The sequence below is a fragment of the Vidua macroura genome, chromosome 30, assembly GCF_024509145.1.
Source record: "Vidua macroura isolate BioBank_ID:100142 chromosome 30, ASM2450914v1, whole genome shotgun sequence".
NCBI classification, from domain to species: domain Eukaryota; kingdom Metazoa; phylum Chordata; class Aves; order Passeriformes; family Viduidae; genus Vidua; species Vidua macroura.
Window position 1 is genome coordinate 2907861 of NC_071600.1, and position 13181 is coordinate 2921041.

At 53.4% G+C, this 13181-nt stretch overlaps 2 pseudogenes; one reads left to right on the forward strand and one right to left on the reverse strand.

Annotated features, from left to right (window-relative positions):
- The window catches only part of LOC128820667 (uncharacterized), a 2212279-nt pseudogene that overhangs the window by 1789442 nt on the left and 409656 nt on the right, over positions 1–13181 (forward strand).
- Positions 1–13181, reverse strand: part of LOC128820669 (uncharacterized) — a 1091286-nt pseudogene that overhangs the window by 789042 nt on the left and 289063 nt on the right.

Genomic DNA, 13181 nt, shown 5'->3' on the forward strand with positions numbered 1-13181 from the left:
CCTGGTCTCCATCCTCAGCTCCTCCTCTGGGGCAGGAAGGACGAGAGGATAAAGGATAAAGGATAGAAAGAAAAAGACAGGAAAAGGGATTATAGCTACCAAAGCAGACGAAATCCTCACTGGTCTGAACAATGGAGATCCATTTTGTCACATCGGGGAGAATCTCAAAATCTTGGTTATCCCAGGGGTCTTTTATAGTCCTCTGTGGAAGGGGGGAACAGGCAAAAGACAATGAATGTCCATTGAAGGCACCGAGGGGGAATAGGTCATGTTATCAGCCGTGAGCGAGAGCCATTGTCTTCTTGGTCCATCGCCCCCACGCCTGGGCAAACATCTCGCATTGATCAGGCCAGCCCTCCTCCCTGTGGTAGGGGTCTCAGTCTCAGTCCTTGGGAGGGGCTTCAATCTCCATCCGTCACAGTGGTCATGAGGCAGATCAGGGGCCTTCTGTGGGAGATCACCAGAGTTACCCCAGGAAGTTCATTTGGCCAAGAGGTGGGAAAATTCGTGGGTTGAGCAGATATCCTGAAACAGGTGTAAGCACGTAGAACAAGCCGCTCCTTGCCAGATCCTTGTCAGGCCCTGCTCGAAGCAGTGGTCTGAGGTGGTACAGCAAATGCACCAGCAAAAATAATCATCCACCTATCCAAGCCAGAACTCCAGTCGGGGTCTCCAGGATCTCAGTCTCTGCCACTGCAGCAAACGTGAGGGAAAAATGAGGGGAACTTGGGACCGTCTCTTACACAGGGGTGTGCATGTCCTTTGAAGGGGAACGATCTCCACATACTCCCAGCGCTGCAATAAACATACAGTCTCTACAACTCCTTGCAGGATTTGAGGGGATCAATTTTTCATCCGTGTTTCAGCAGCAGAGCTAGCAGACTAAACAGCGTATTTTACCTATGCTGGCCAGCTACTAATGATTCAAAGCAGCACATTTCACCTAAATACAAATGGATTTCTACCTGTAACATTTACCCTGTAAAATACCCTGTTTCCACTGCTGAGCACCCCCTGGGCTGAGAGGGACAGAGACTCCCTGGAGCACTCCCCTGGCAGAGGGGTGAGCAGTAGGGAGAACCCCCCAGGCATTCCCTGGGGTGAGAACGATGGAGACCCCCTGGGCAATGGCCTGGGGTGACAGGGAAATGGCCAGGGGTAACAGGGGAAGGGACAACCTATCCAAGCCCCTCCAAGGCATCCCCCTGGGCAAGAGGCACAGAGACCCCGTGAGCATCCCCCGGGCACTGGACAAAACAGACTCAGCAGAAATCACACTTAATCCTACAAAAAATGCCTTGAGGAATATTTGCTCTTCCCACAAGTCACTTGTGATGGAAACGCAAACAAATCCCAAACATGAATAAACTGACAATAGAAGCAATTCTGTGGCAATTCCAAAATTCATCAGTTCCTGCACAGCTCCAGCTCAGCCGCGGGCAGGTTCTGATAACAGAAAAGTAGAAATTTGGCCCAATACAGATTATTAAAAGGAAGGGAAAGCTCTGTGTATCTGTCACAAAGGTGACAGGGATGAAGAAAACAATGATTCTCACATTTGGCAATACCCACAAACCTATGAATTCGGGAGTTATTAGGGAATTTAGCTACTTGAGCTGGGCTTTTTGTAGGACTTTTAGCAGCCTTGTGTTCCTCAACTTGTGGTGAATGATCCTTGTCAGTCTTGCTGCATCATTTGCTCCCTTTCCTCCAATGATTTTAACAAACTTTTGAAGGAAGGACAACAAAATATGTTCTTTACACTGGCCACCCACAGCAGCCATTTTCCTTATAAGTTTTCCCACAAGTCCCTCAGCGGAAGCTGCATCCAAGTTTCCAAGAGTTCCTCCAGAAAGAGACAGAACCTGCTCAGAGGAGGGAACCATGCTGTTGTCAAAGGCACTTGGGGTCAGACAATAGCGCCTAAAATCTCTGCAAAATAATGCTGCAATCTGGTTAACAAAATTGTTAGAGGTGCCTCTGCCCCAATTAAGGTGCTAACGAGACCAAATCCCAAGTGGATTTTATTGAACAGTAAATGTGAGGTAGAGAGAGAGATGGAAAGAAAGAGAAAAAGGGGGGAGAGCAAGGGAGTGACAGGGACCAGAGACCTCCCCTGGGGCAGGGCAAGGGTGACATTGTCCCCAGTGTGCAGGGCCTTCTCAGGGTGGGGGTTTTACACCTGAGCCAGTTTGGGTAAGGGGGGTGGTGTTCACCCCCCACCCCGAGCAGGGATTGCCTCACTGCTTCAGGTGACAATGTAAGATGTAACCAAAAGTGTGTTTTCAGTCACCATCTTCATGAACTGTGATAAACAGGTGGGACAGTGTTCTTTATCTCTGCCATGACTCAGCCCTGATAACGCCCTCCAGGGGCCATCTTCTGTTAATGGGCCATTGAGTGTCACTGCAGGACTGATAAAATTACATCATCCCATTGTGGGATGCTCCGCCCAGGGGGAGGAACCAAGCATTCCTACCTGCATATAATCTCACCCTTGCAACACCAGGAGCACCTTGCCTACTGGATTCCCAGAGGACAAGAGCTCCATAAGCACCACTGGACCTTCAGAGGAAGACCAGACCCTTCTACAGGATCCCTGCTTTGACAGAATCAAGTCCATCACTCCAGCCGGACTGCAGCCACCATTTCATCAGACTGCTACCACCACCCTGCCCAACGGGGTGTCAGGTTATATCCTGACTCTGTCAGATTAAGCCAGTGTTTCTGGATCATTGCCTTGATCCTAATTTTCTCATTTCTTTGTAGTTCTGGCATAAATTCTCTCCCTGCTTTGCTCCAAACCAGTACAAAACTCAATGTGCGCACCATTTGTTTTCTTCCCAGAACAGAATTTCCCATCCCCAAACCTTTGCCACATGGAGGAGGAGGCTGCAAGGACGAGGGAGGAGCCCTGGGACACCCAGGCAGGTGAGGAGGAAGTCAGTGCCCCTTTCCCCCTCTCTCCTGCTCCATCTCCCAGCCCAGCACGGCCCCCGGCTGCAGGACAACCCCACTGCCGACGACGTCCTGCCGGGGACGCACTGTGGGGATCTCCTTCCCCTTCCCTCTGGCACGGAGGCAAATCCCATCCTCTCCTTGTCCTTCCTCCCCCAGACAAGGAGCTGAGGATGGAGACCAGGGAGGACAAATCCCCACGGCAGAACCTCATGGCAGAGGCCGTTTTGAGCAGCTCCATGGCACAGGAATCCAACGGGGAGGAAAATCCCCGGAGATCCCACAGGAGGAAGGGCTCCAAGCCCAGCCCAGGCTGTTCTGAGGAGGAAAGACCCACCCTGTGCCAGAAAGGTGGACAGAGCTCCAGCCAGAGCTCAGAGCTGGTGGTCCATGAGCAGGTTCACCATGGGGAGAAGCCCTACAAGTGCTTGGAGAGTGGAAAGAGCTTCAAGAAGAGCAACAATCTGAAACAACACCAGATGATCCACATGGGGGAAGGGCCCTTCAGGTGTGGGGAGTGTGGGAAGGGCTTCAGCTGCAGCTCTGCCGTTGTCGTCCACCAACGCATCCACACTGGGGAGAGGCCCTACGAGTGTGGGGAATGTGGGAAGAGCTTCAGCCGAAGGTACCACTTGATCCGGCACCAGAACATCCACACTGGGGAAAGGCCATACATGTGTGAGCAATGTGGGAAGAGCTTCAGCCGAAGGTCCCACTTGATCCAGCACCAGATCATCCACACTGGGGAAAGGCCATACAAATGTGGGGAATGTGGGAAGGGCTTCGGCCAGAGGTCAGACCTGATCATCCACCAAAGGATCCACACTGGGGAGAGGCCCTATGAGTGTCCTGAGTGTCAGAAGAGCTTTCACACCAGTTCCATTCTTCTCAAGCACCAGCGGATTCACACCGGGGAGAGGCCCTTCCACTGCCTGCACTGCAGGAAGAGCTTCAAGCAAAAATCCCACCTCATCAGGCACCAGCGCATCCACACCAGGGAGAGGCCCTACGACTGTCCCCGGTGTGGGAAGAGCTTCTCCAGGAGCTCTCACTTGACCCGACATGAACAGAAGCACAAGTAAGGGAAGCCCTGCAAGTGCCTCAACTGCAGGAGGAGCTTCATGAACTGTTCCAGCTCCATCCCCCATGGGAGAGCCCATGTTGGGAAGAGCCCTGTTGATCCATGTTCTCTGTGATCCATCACATCATTACCTTTTCCTGCCCCTGCCAATGAAATGGTTTGGGATTGAAGAACATGAGGGTCTGGCCATGGCCCTGTCATTACATTCACTCCCACCTCAGGTCATTGCCAGGGGCAGGAAAGGGACTCTCTCTGTCTCTCTCTCTCTCTGAGGAGAAGGGTGTCCTTTCCAGGCAGGAGGAAATACATGGTCAGGAAGAGCCAGTCAATGGTGATGTAGTTTTCCCTGTAAATAGTTTTTCTTATCCCTTCTGTTATCAATATTGTTCCTGTTTGTTCCTTCTCTCGTTGCTGTTCCCAGTAAATTGTTCTTATCCCAGCCCGGGATCTTTGCCTTTTGTGCTTTCCATGGGAGGCGGGAGGGCAGCGAGTGGCAGCGTGGTTTTAGCGGGAGCAGGAAATTGGGGAATCCCATTCCTGAACCCCGGCCCGTGGAAACCGAGCATCCCAGCTGGTGCCAGCCCTGGTGGCCACGGCAGCAGCCTTGGGAGCGGGTCCCTGGCTGGGGCTGTGGGAACCTCTTCACTCTGGTGCCCAGGGACAGGAGTGGAGGGAGCGGCTGCAGCTGAGTCGGGGCAGGCTGGGGTTGGATCTCAGGAAAAGGTTTTTGCCCAGAGGCTGCTGGGGCACTGCCCAGGCTGCCCAGGGAAGGGTCACAGCTCCAGGGCTCTCTGAGCTCCAGCAGCGTTTGGACAGCGCTGCCAGGCCCAGGCTGGCATTGTTGGGATGTCCTGTGCAGGGCCAGCAGTTGGACTCGAGGATCCTGATGGGGCCCTCCCAGCTCAGCCAGTTCTGTGGCTCTGGGATCCCATGACCCTGGGGATGGGACTGCCAATGGTTGCCATGGCAACGGGCTCTGGCTCCAGGCCTGAGCTGGTGTCCATGGCAACCACCCCTGGCATGGGGTCTCCATGGAGCTGCCCAGGGACTGACCATAGCAACAGGGGCTGGTGATGGTTGCCATGGAAAATGACCATAGCAACAGGGGCTGGTGATTTGTGCCTCCTAAGGATCAGATTTTTTGACAGGCGCTCAGAGGGGTTCCGTGGGGACTTTCTAAGTGTGTCCAGGCTGTCAAAGAGCCGGGATGTCACAGGCACTCACAGGGGTTCCTGTCTTGGGCAGAGTGGGAGCTTCAGACAAAGTTTATTAGAGAAGCTCCTGTTGGGTCAGGAGGTACAGACAGGACACCCTATAGCCCCTATAGATCCCCAAATACCTCCAAGGACCTCCAGGCTTTCTAAACTCCTTGTGTGAGGGGAGCCTTGGAGCAGCAGGTTCCAGTCCCTGCCCCTGACCTTTCAAGAGCTCGTATGTAAACAATTATAAAGGTGGAATTAAACTTTTATATAATTTGTCCCAGAGGATTAAGCATGGCAAACCAGTGTTGGGGGTTGGGTTTTTCCTTTCTCTTCGTTCCTTATCATCGGCTGCTGATTATCGGCTGATCCCTTTATTTGGGAGGAGGATGATCAGAGCCACTGCTCTTGGGAAATGCGGGCGCCCTGGACCTTGGTCCTGCAGGGAAGCCCGCTGCTGGCCGGTTGACAGGAGCCCAGATAGCAAAGAGGGTAAAACCACCGAAAGACGGGACGACACCCAGAGCACTGTTGTTCTCGAGGGTTTATTGCAGGTTAGATGAAGGCAGGGAAAGACAGGGAAGATGCAGGGAGACCACCTCTCGAGAGGGAAGCTGAATCTGAGAGCCCCCTCCTGAGGAGGGGTCAGGGATTATAACTGGGGGAGGAGAGGTGGGGTCAGGGTACATAGGGACCAATGGGATAGGGGCCCATGGGAGGAGTAAGGATGGGATAATCCAATGAGAGAAAGGGGAAGGAGTGGTTTCGGGGAGAGAACCAATCACAGAACGTAGAACTGAGAACTTTCCAGAACTGGGGATGGCATAACTGGTTGATAGGCATTTAACAGGGGAGGGTGCAACGACTGATGAACATGGGAAAAGGCGGGAACCCTAGGACAATGCCTTTCTTTAGACTACTGCAGTTTCCCAGGGCATTCCTGGTACATCCCCCCCAGGACCGCCTCCCACAGGGAAAGGGAGTTTCCACTGCTGCTGCCGGAGCCCGGCCCAGAGCTGCTTCTTCTGTCATGGGGTGAGCCTCTGCTCGTGAGAACAGCCCCTAAACTGGGACGTTATTAACACCTGCCCCACTAAAAGAGAGACCTATCCCCATCTGCTCGGGTGCCCGGGATCCTGAGCTCGGCTCTCCCTGCCCTGCTGGGAGCCCCTCAGCCCCTGCCTGCTGAGACATCCTGCCGGCCCAGCTTGCTGCTTTCCCAGAGTCCTGCTGGGGCCCCGGAGCCGGCTGCCCCCAGGGTTTGTGAAGCGGAGCCTTCTTCCAGCCCTTCCCGCCTTGGGACAAAGCCGCCATGGCCGCGCGCTCCCCGAGCCCGCGCCGGAGCGCCCCCTGCAGCCGCGCGGGGATCACCGCACCTGCCCTGCCCCCCGGGAGCCACCAGCGCCCCTGCCGGCCGTGCCCGGAGCTGCACCGCAGGGAAAGTGCCGCGGCCGAAAGGCTGCACTGGGCTCCTGTTCTGTTTGCTGCCAGCGCCGGAGGTGCTGCTGTTTGTTTGCTTTGTTGTACACACTAGTGAAGAACTGTTATTGCTATTCCCACATCTTTGCCTGAGAGCCCCTTGATTTCACAATTCTAATAATTTGGAGGGAGGGGTTTACATTCTCCATTCCACAGGGGGCTTTTTTCTGCCTTCCCTAGCAGACACCTGTCTTGTAAACCAAGAACAATTGTGGTGCCCAATGTGCAGCCTGAAGGCATCAAGAGAAAAAGTGTGAAATGAGAATGACAATTCTTGAGTAACATAATTTTTTTAAATTTTGTTGTTGTACTGGATATAGAAACCTTGTTAGGTGTCACCATGTGGTCTAGCCTACCCTGCTTTGGGTGGCACATGGTTGTGGCTACACTTTTCCCATCCTATAACTGTGGCTACTGTGGCTGCTATCCAATTTGTTTGATGGGTTAATATGGTGAGGAATTTACGGATTTTTAATTTCCTCTGGACAGTGGGCACATGAATTTGAGGCTCCCACGCACTAACTGTATGTGTTTGGAATTACTTTAATAATGGTACCCACGGTGAGGACATGACACTGGGGGAAATTTTCTCCCAACCCCTCAGGCAGCTCTTTGGGTCTACAGTGGTTGGTGTTGCTGATGTGCCTGTTAAGCCTATTCTATTTAGCATTCAGAGGTAAGGGAAGATTGACTTGGATAACTATCGTAGCACGGCGTCCCCTGAGTGGTGATAATTAGCATTGACTCTGTGATTCCAGAAGGCTGATCAATCACTTTATTCTAATATACTATACTGTACTACTAAGAAACACTCATCGCTCTTGCAGACAGTCCGATACAGACAGACCAGATTGGTTGATTGAAATCCAAACGCCGTCGCCATTGGCCAATTAAGAAATCACCCTTTGGTAAACAAATCTCCATAACACATTCCACATGTGCACAACAACAGGTGCAGCAAGTGGAGATAAGAATTGTTTCTCATTCTTTTCTCTGAGCTTTCTCACAGCTTCCCAGGAAAATCCTGGGAGAGCTCTCTCTCTGTTCAGAGGATATGTGATTACCCCAGGTCAGTTGTGACAATGCGGGTCCAAGGACACCACGGTGACACTACGGAACCTCATGGAACCAAGGGGCCATTGTGACACTGTGCTGCCTCATGGAATCAAGGAGACCATGGTGGAACTCGGGGGCCCCAAGGAGCCAAGGGTCCGTGGTGACCTTGTGGAGCCCGCAGTGTCACAGAGGAGCCGTTGTGACACAGCGAGGGCGCTTGGAGCCGAGGGGCCATTGTGACACATCAGGGCTTTGTGGAACCACAAAGCCATTGTGACATTGCAAGGCCTCATGGAAGCACGGGGCCATTGTGACACTGCAGAAGCAAGGGGGACATTGTGACACTCCAGGGCCTCATGGAACCAAGGAGACCATTGTGACACTGTGGGGTCCCACAAAACCAAGGGAACATGGAACAGGTCTGGCTGACCTTGGCATGTCGAGGGCTGCTTCTCATCTGCCCCTGAAGCACTGGGGCTCTGGGCTTTCCTTCCTATATAGGAGAGAACTGTCCTTCTCCTCCAGGGACCCACTGCCAGAATTGAGATTCCTACTCCAAATTTCTTTATATGCAAAGACTGTTCCCAGATGAAATCTGCCAGGAGAGGCAGGTCTGGCTGCCCTGGCCACCCAGAGGCCACCTCTCTTCTGCATTTGAAACACTTGGACCATGCGCTTTTCTTTCTTATGGGAAGAAACATCCATCTCAACCAGGCACTCATGGCCAAAATTGGGCATCTGCCTCCAGAATTCCCTATATCCAAGGACAGCTCCCAGACCAAAGCTGCCAGGACTGACAAGTCTGGCTGGCCTTGGCTTCCTGAAGGCTGGCGCTCATGTGTCTCAGAAACACTGGGGCTCTGTGCTTTCCTTCTTAGAAAAAAGAACTTACCTTTCTGCCCAGGCACCCATGGTCAAAACTGGGATTCCACCTCCAAAACTCTGTATATCCAAGGATTGCTCTCAAATGAAAGTAGCCAGGACAGACAGGTCTGGATGCCCTTGGCCTCTTGAGAGCTGCCTCTCACCTGCTTTCCAAAAACTGGGGCTCTGTGCCTTCCTTCCGATGGAAGAGAACCTTCTTTCTTCTCAAAGGTTCCATGGTTACAATAGAGATTCCTCCTCCCAGATTCTATATATCCAAAGATTCCTCCATGACAAAAGCTTCCAGGACAAACAGGTCTGGTTGACTTGGCCTCCCAGGAGCCCCCTCTATCCTCTTCTGCTCCTGAAACACTAGGGCTCAGTGTTTTCCTTCCTACAGAATAGAACCGTCCTTCTTATCTATGCAAAAATGGCCGAAATTGGTATTCCACCTCCCAAATTCCCTATATCCAAGGGTTGCTCCCAGCCAAATTCTGCCAGTACCATCAAGTCTGGCTAGCCTTGGCCTCTTGTGGCTGCCCCTGCCACACTGGGGCTCGGTTCTTTCCTTCCCATGGAGATCCCTGTGACACTGTGGGGACCTCATGGAACCAAGGGGATCATTGTGGCACCCCTGAAGCCCATGGAACCAAGGGGCCATGGTGACACAGCGGGGCTTCATGGACCCAGAGACCATTATGACTCTGTGGGGCTGATGGAACCAGGGAGACCATTCTGACCCTTCAGGGCCTCGTGTCACCAAGGGGGCATTGTGACACCTCAGGGCCTCCTGGGAGCAAGGGACCATTGGGACACTGTGGGGGCCCCATGGAACCGAGGGCACATGGAACAGGTCTGGCTGGCTTGGCCTCCCAGGGGCCACCTGACAGGTCTGGCTGATGTTGGAACACGAAGGACTGCCTCTCATCAGCTTCTGGAGCACTAGGGCAATGTACCTTCCTTCCTATGGAAAAGAACCGTCTGTCTTCTCAGATGCCCATTGCCAGAACTGACAGTCTGCCTAAGAAATTTCCTGTATGCAAGGGTATTTCTCAGAACAAAATCTGGCAGCTCTAGCTGGCCTTGGCCTCTGGTGGTCACCTCTCACCTGCCCCGGAAACAATGGGGCTCTGTTGTGTTGGTTTTGCATCACACAAGTGATGTCCTGAGAGAAGCTGCTAGACGTTTCCTTTGTGTCTGACAAAAAAAACAATCAGTAATTAGCTGTGAAAACTGACAATCTGTTAAACCACGAAGGAAGCTGCACACGCCTCTGTGAAGACACAAGTTAAAGAGGAAGAAGCCTGGCTGGGTCTCTTTCCCTTCTGGCCAGCACAGAGGTGCCAAGGCCGGGCCAGCCCCCGTCTGGGCCGGGGGGGGCCGGGCGGCTCCTGCCGTGGGGCCGGGCCCCTTCCCAGGGAGCCCGCCAGGCCCCATCGGCTGCCGGGCAGGGGAGGGGAGGCCGCGGGGCCGAGGCCGGGCCGGGCCGTGGCTGCGCTTGCTGACATCTGGCCGCTGCCGAGCCCTGCCCCGCCGCCAGCCCGGGCCCAGCCAGGATCCGCCGGGCCCCAGGAGCAGCCCCGGGCCGGGCCGGCTCGGCCAAGCTTCTGCCGCCCTTGGGCTTGGCCCGCAACCAGCGGGCAGGGCCAGGAGAAGCCATCGGCCCCGGCCGTGCTGCTGCTCTGCTCTGGCCTGGCTGCTGAGATCCTGGCCCTGCCCCCAGCGCCGCCCAGCCTGACACAGCCCCAGCGCAGCCGCTGCACAAACCTCCATGGCAAAACAGCTCCGGCCGCAAGGACCCAGCCCGGCCGGGCTCATGCAACCATCTGCAGGCCCCGCCTCAGATATTGACTCTTCCCGTGCTTCCATCCTCCCTCCAGGGAGAGAAAAGGACAAAGTGCAGGCACACACAGGAGCAACGTGAAGACACCGAGGTCAGTGAAGAGGAAGTTGAGTCCCAGATGGGAGGGATGAGGAGATGCCTTGATCTTGGGGCTGAAATCATCTGGAGAAGGATGGAATAGATACATCAGACTTTCTTTTTCCCTGTAATGCATTGAAAAGAATAGGGAGATGACTTGCTCAGCAAAGGCCTCCATGCTAAAGTAAGTAAATCTTGAAGTTTCTGTGATCCCATGAGACGTTTGAACACTGAAAAAGAGTGATGTGACCCTGTGCCCCCAGGGAGAGAAGAAGACATTCTCTGTTCCCAGAGATGAAGATGATTTCAGAAATAGATGAAGAGAACCTTTGCCCTTAAACAGATCATCTTTAAAGTAATACCCCGTAAGTTGACATGGCCCATAAACACAGCTGTGGGAAAAGCTGTGAAAAAATGGGAGGGACTTCACGATTGCAGATTTTGCGAGTGGCTGCTATTTGTGGAAATGAAAAGCCATGAGATAACTGTTTTCTTGTGGAGAAGTCCCCAACATTAACAAGAGGAACTTCTCTCCCTAAGTGAACTGAAGAAAGACAATTCTAGAGGTGGTAAAGTGACTGAAAATTTTAGGCTTTGTCTCTTTATATTGTCAGGTTGTACGGAGAGAGGAAGTGTTGTGAAAGTTTTGTTCTGATTCTTATTATTCTTTTTTTTACTTAGTATTCTAAACTTTTCTTTATACCCTTTTAAAATTTTGAGCCCACTTTGCCTTTCTCCTAATCCTACCTCACAGCAGGAAATGAGTAAGTATATTCTAGTGAGTGCACTGGTAATTAGCCAGCACTGAAGCCACCACACTAATTGATGCATTGGCCAAGAAAGCTCAAATTGGTGAACCAAAACCAGTACAGAAACTTCATTATGAACGTCAGTAGAACAAAGGGAAATCAAGGCAGAGCCATGGTTTGTCAAGACTTGCTTGATCCTAATGAGCCCCGTGGTGCATTTGGAGCTGAACCCTGGAACCTCAGGGCCTGAGAGGAGATTGCACAAACCTTTCTAGGGGTCAAAGTCAGAAGAAAAGCCCAAAGTGTCTCAAAGCATGAATGGGACCCACTGAAGTCCATCCCCAACACAGGCTCCTCATGGACTCCTTGGAGGAGAGAATTGGAGGCCAGGATGGCACAAAAACCTCTCAGAGACTCAAAATGGCACAAAAACCTCTCAGTGTGGAAAGGAAAATCCGAAGTACCTGAAAAAAGTTGAGTATCTCAAAGCATTAATGAGCCCCACTGAGTGTCAGTACAAAGCTCTCAAGGGACTCGTTAAAGCAGATAATTGGGGCCATGATTGCACAAACCTCTCACAGAGTCTGTATCCAAAGGGAAACACCAAGTGCCTGAAAATAACTCAAGTACCTTGAAGCATTAATGAGCCCCACTGAGTGTTGTTCCTGACAAAGCCTCTCCAGGGACTAATTACAGCAGATAATTGGAGGCCATGATTGCACAAACTTCTCAGAGACTCCAAGGCAAAAGCCAAAGTGCTTTGAAAAACCTGCAGTGCCTGGGAGCATTGTGGAGCCCCCAGGGCCATTCCTGAGCAAGGCTCCCCAGGGACTCCTTCCAGCAGATCCTTGAGGCCACTGGGATGTGGGCTAGGGGGGGATGCTGAGGGCAGGACAAGGGGCTGACAGTGCCCAGCCTGGCTGGGGCTGTGCCAGGAGGCCCCAGGGCCTCAGGACAAGGTGTCTCCTGACAGCCCTTGGTGGCACAGACCCTGCTGTGCCCCACAGCACCAAGACTTGGCTTCTCTTTCTCCCCACCTGTCATCAGTGCCTCCAGTTCTCTGCTCTGCCTGGGGCCTGGGGACACTTTCTCACTCGTGTCCCTCACTGGGACCCATTAAAAGTCAAAGAAACTTTGGAGTTGCATTCTGACTTGGAGTTCTGGAGAGGTTTCTGTAGCTCCCTCTCAGGGCCTGATGTTCAGGGCCTGAGCACAAAGCCCCAGAGGCTCATTCCAGTCCTTGTGCTGTGTCTGTGCTGCTGAGCTGGGCCGGGCTCCTGGCACAGAGGGTGATGCTGGTAAGCAAGCAGAGCTTCAAAAGCACATTTCTCTGGATGAGCAGCTCTTCTCCCAGCCCAGCAGGGCTGGGGCACTGCCTGCAGCCAGCGCGGGCACAGCCCAGAGGCACAGAGAGCTTCAATCAGTCAGGGCTGGGAAGGTGCTGAGAAGTGCCTGGGGCAGAATCACTGCCAGCCCTTGGCACAGGAACCTCTGGCTGCAGGACAATGCAGCTGCAGCTCCTGCAGTGATCTCCTCCAGCTGGAACACCCCAATGCCCACAGACCCTGTGAGTACATTCTCTGATGGTCTCTTGTGCAGAGCAGCCAGGGGTGCCCAGGGCTGTCCTGCAGAGCAGGGTCCTGCAGCCCAGGGCGCTGTGCTGGCCCAGGGACTCTGCTGCCTGCCAGGGACAGCTCTCAGCCGGCCCGGGGAGCTGCTGCCAGCGCTGGCCAGAAGCTGTGGGGGGAAGGAGCCACCCTGAGCAGGGCAGGTGCTGCTGCTGAGAGCTGCTGGCTGGGGCAGGGCTGCTCCCAGCTCCAGACCAGCCTGGGCACAGCTCCGGAGGACACTTCCCAAAGAAGGTAAGCCTGGGA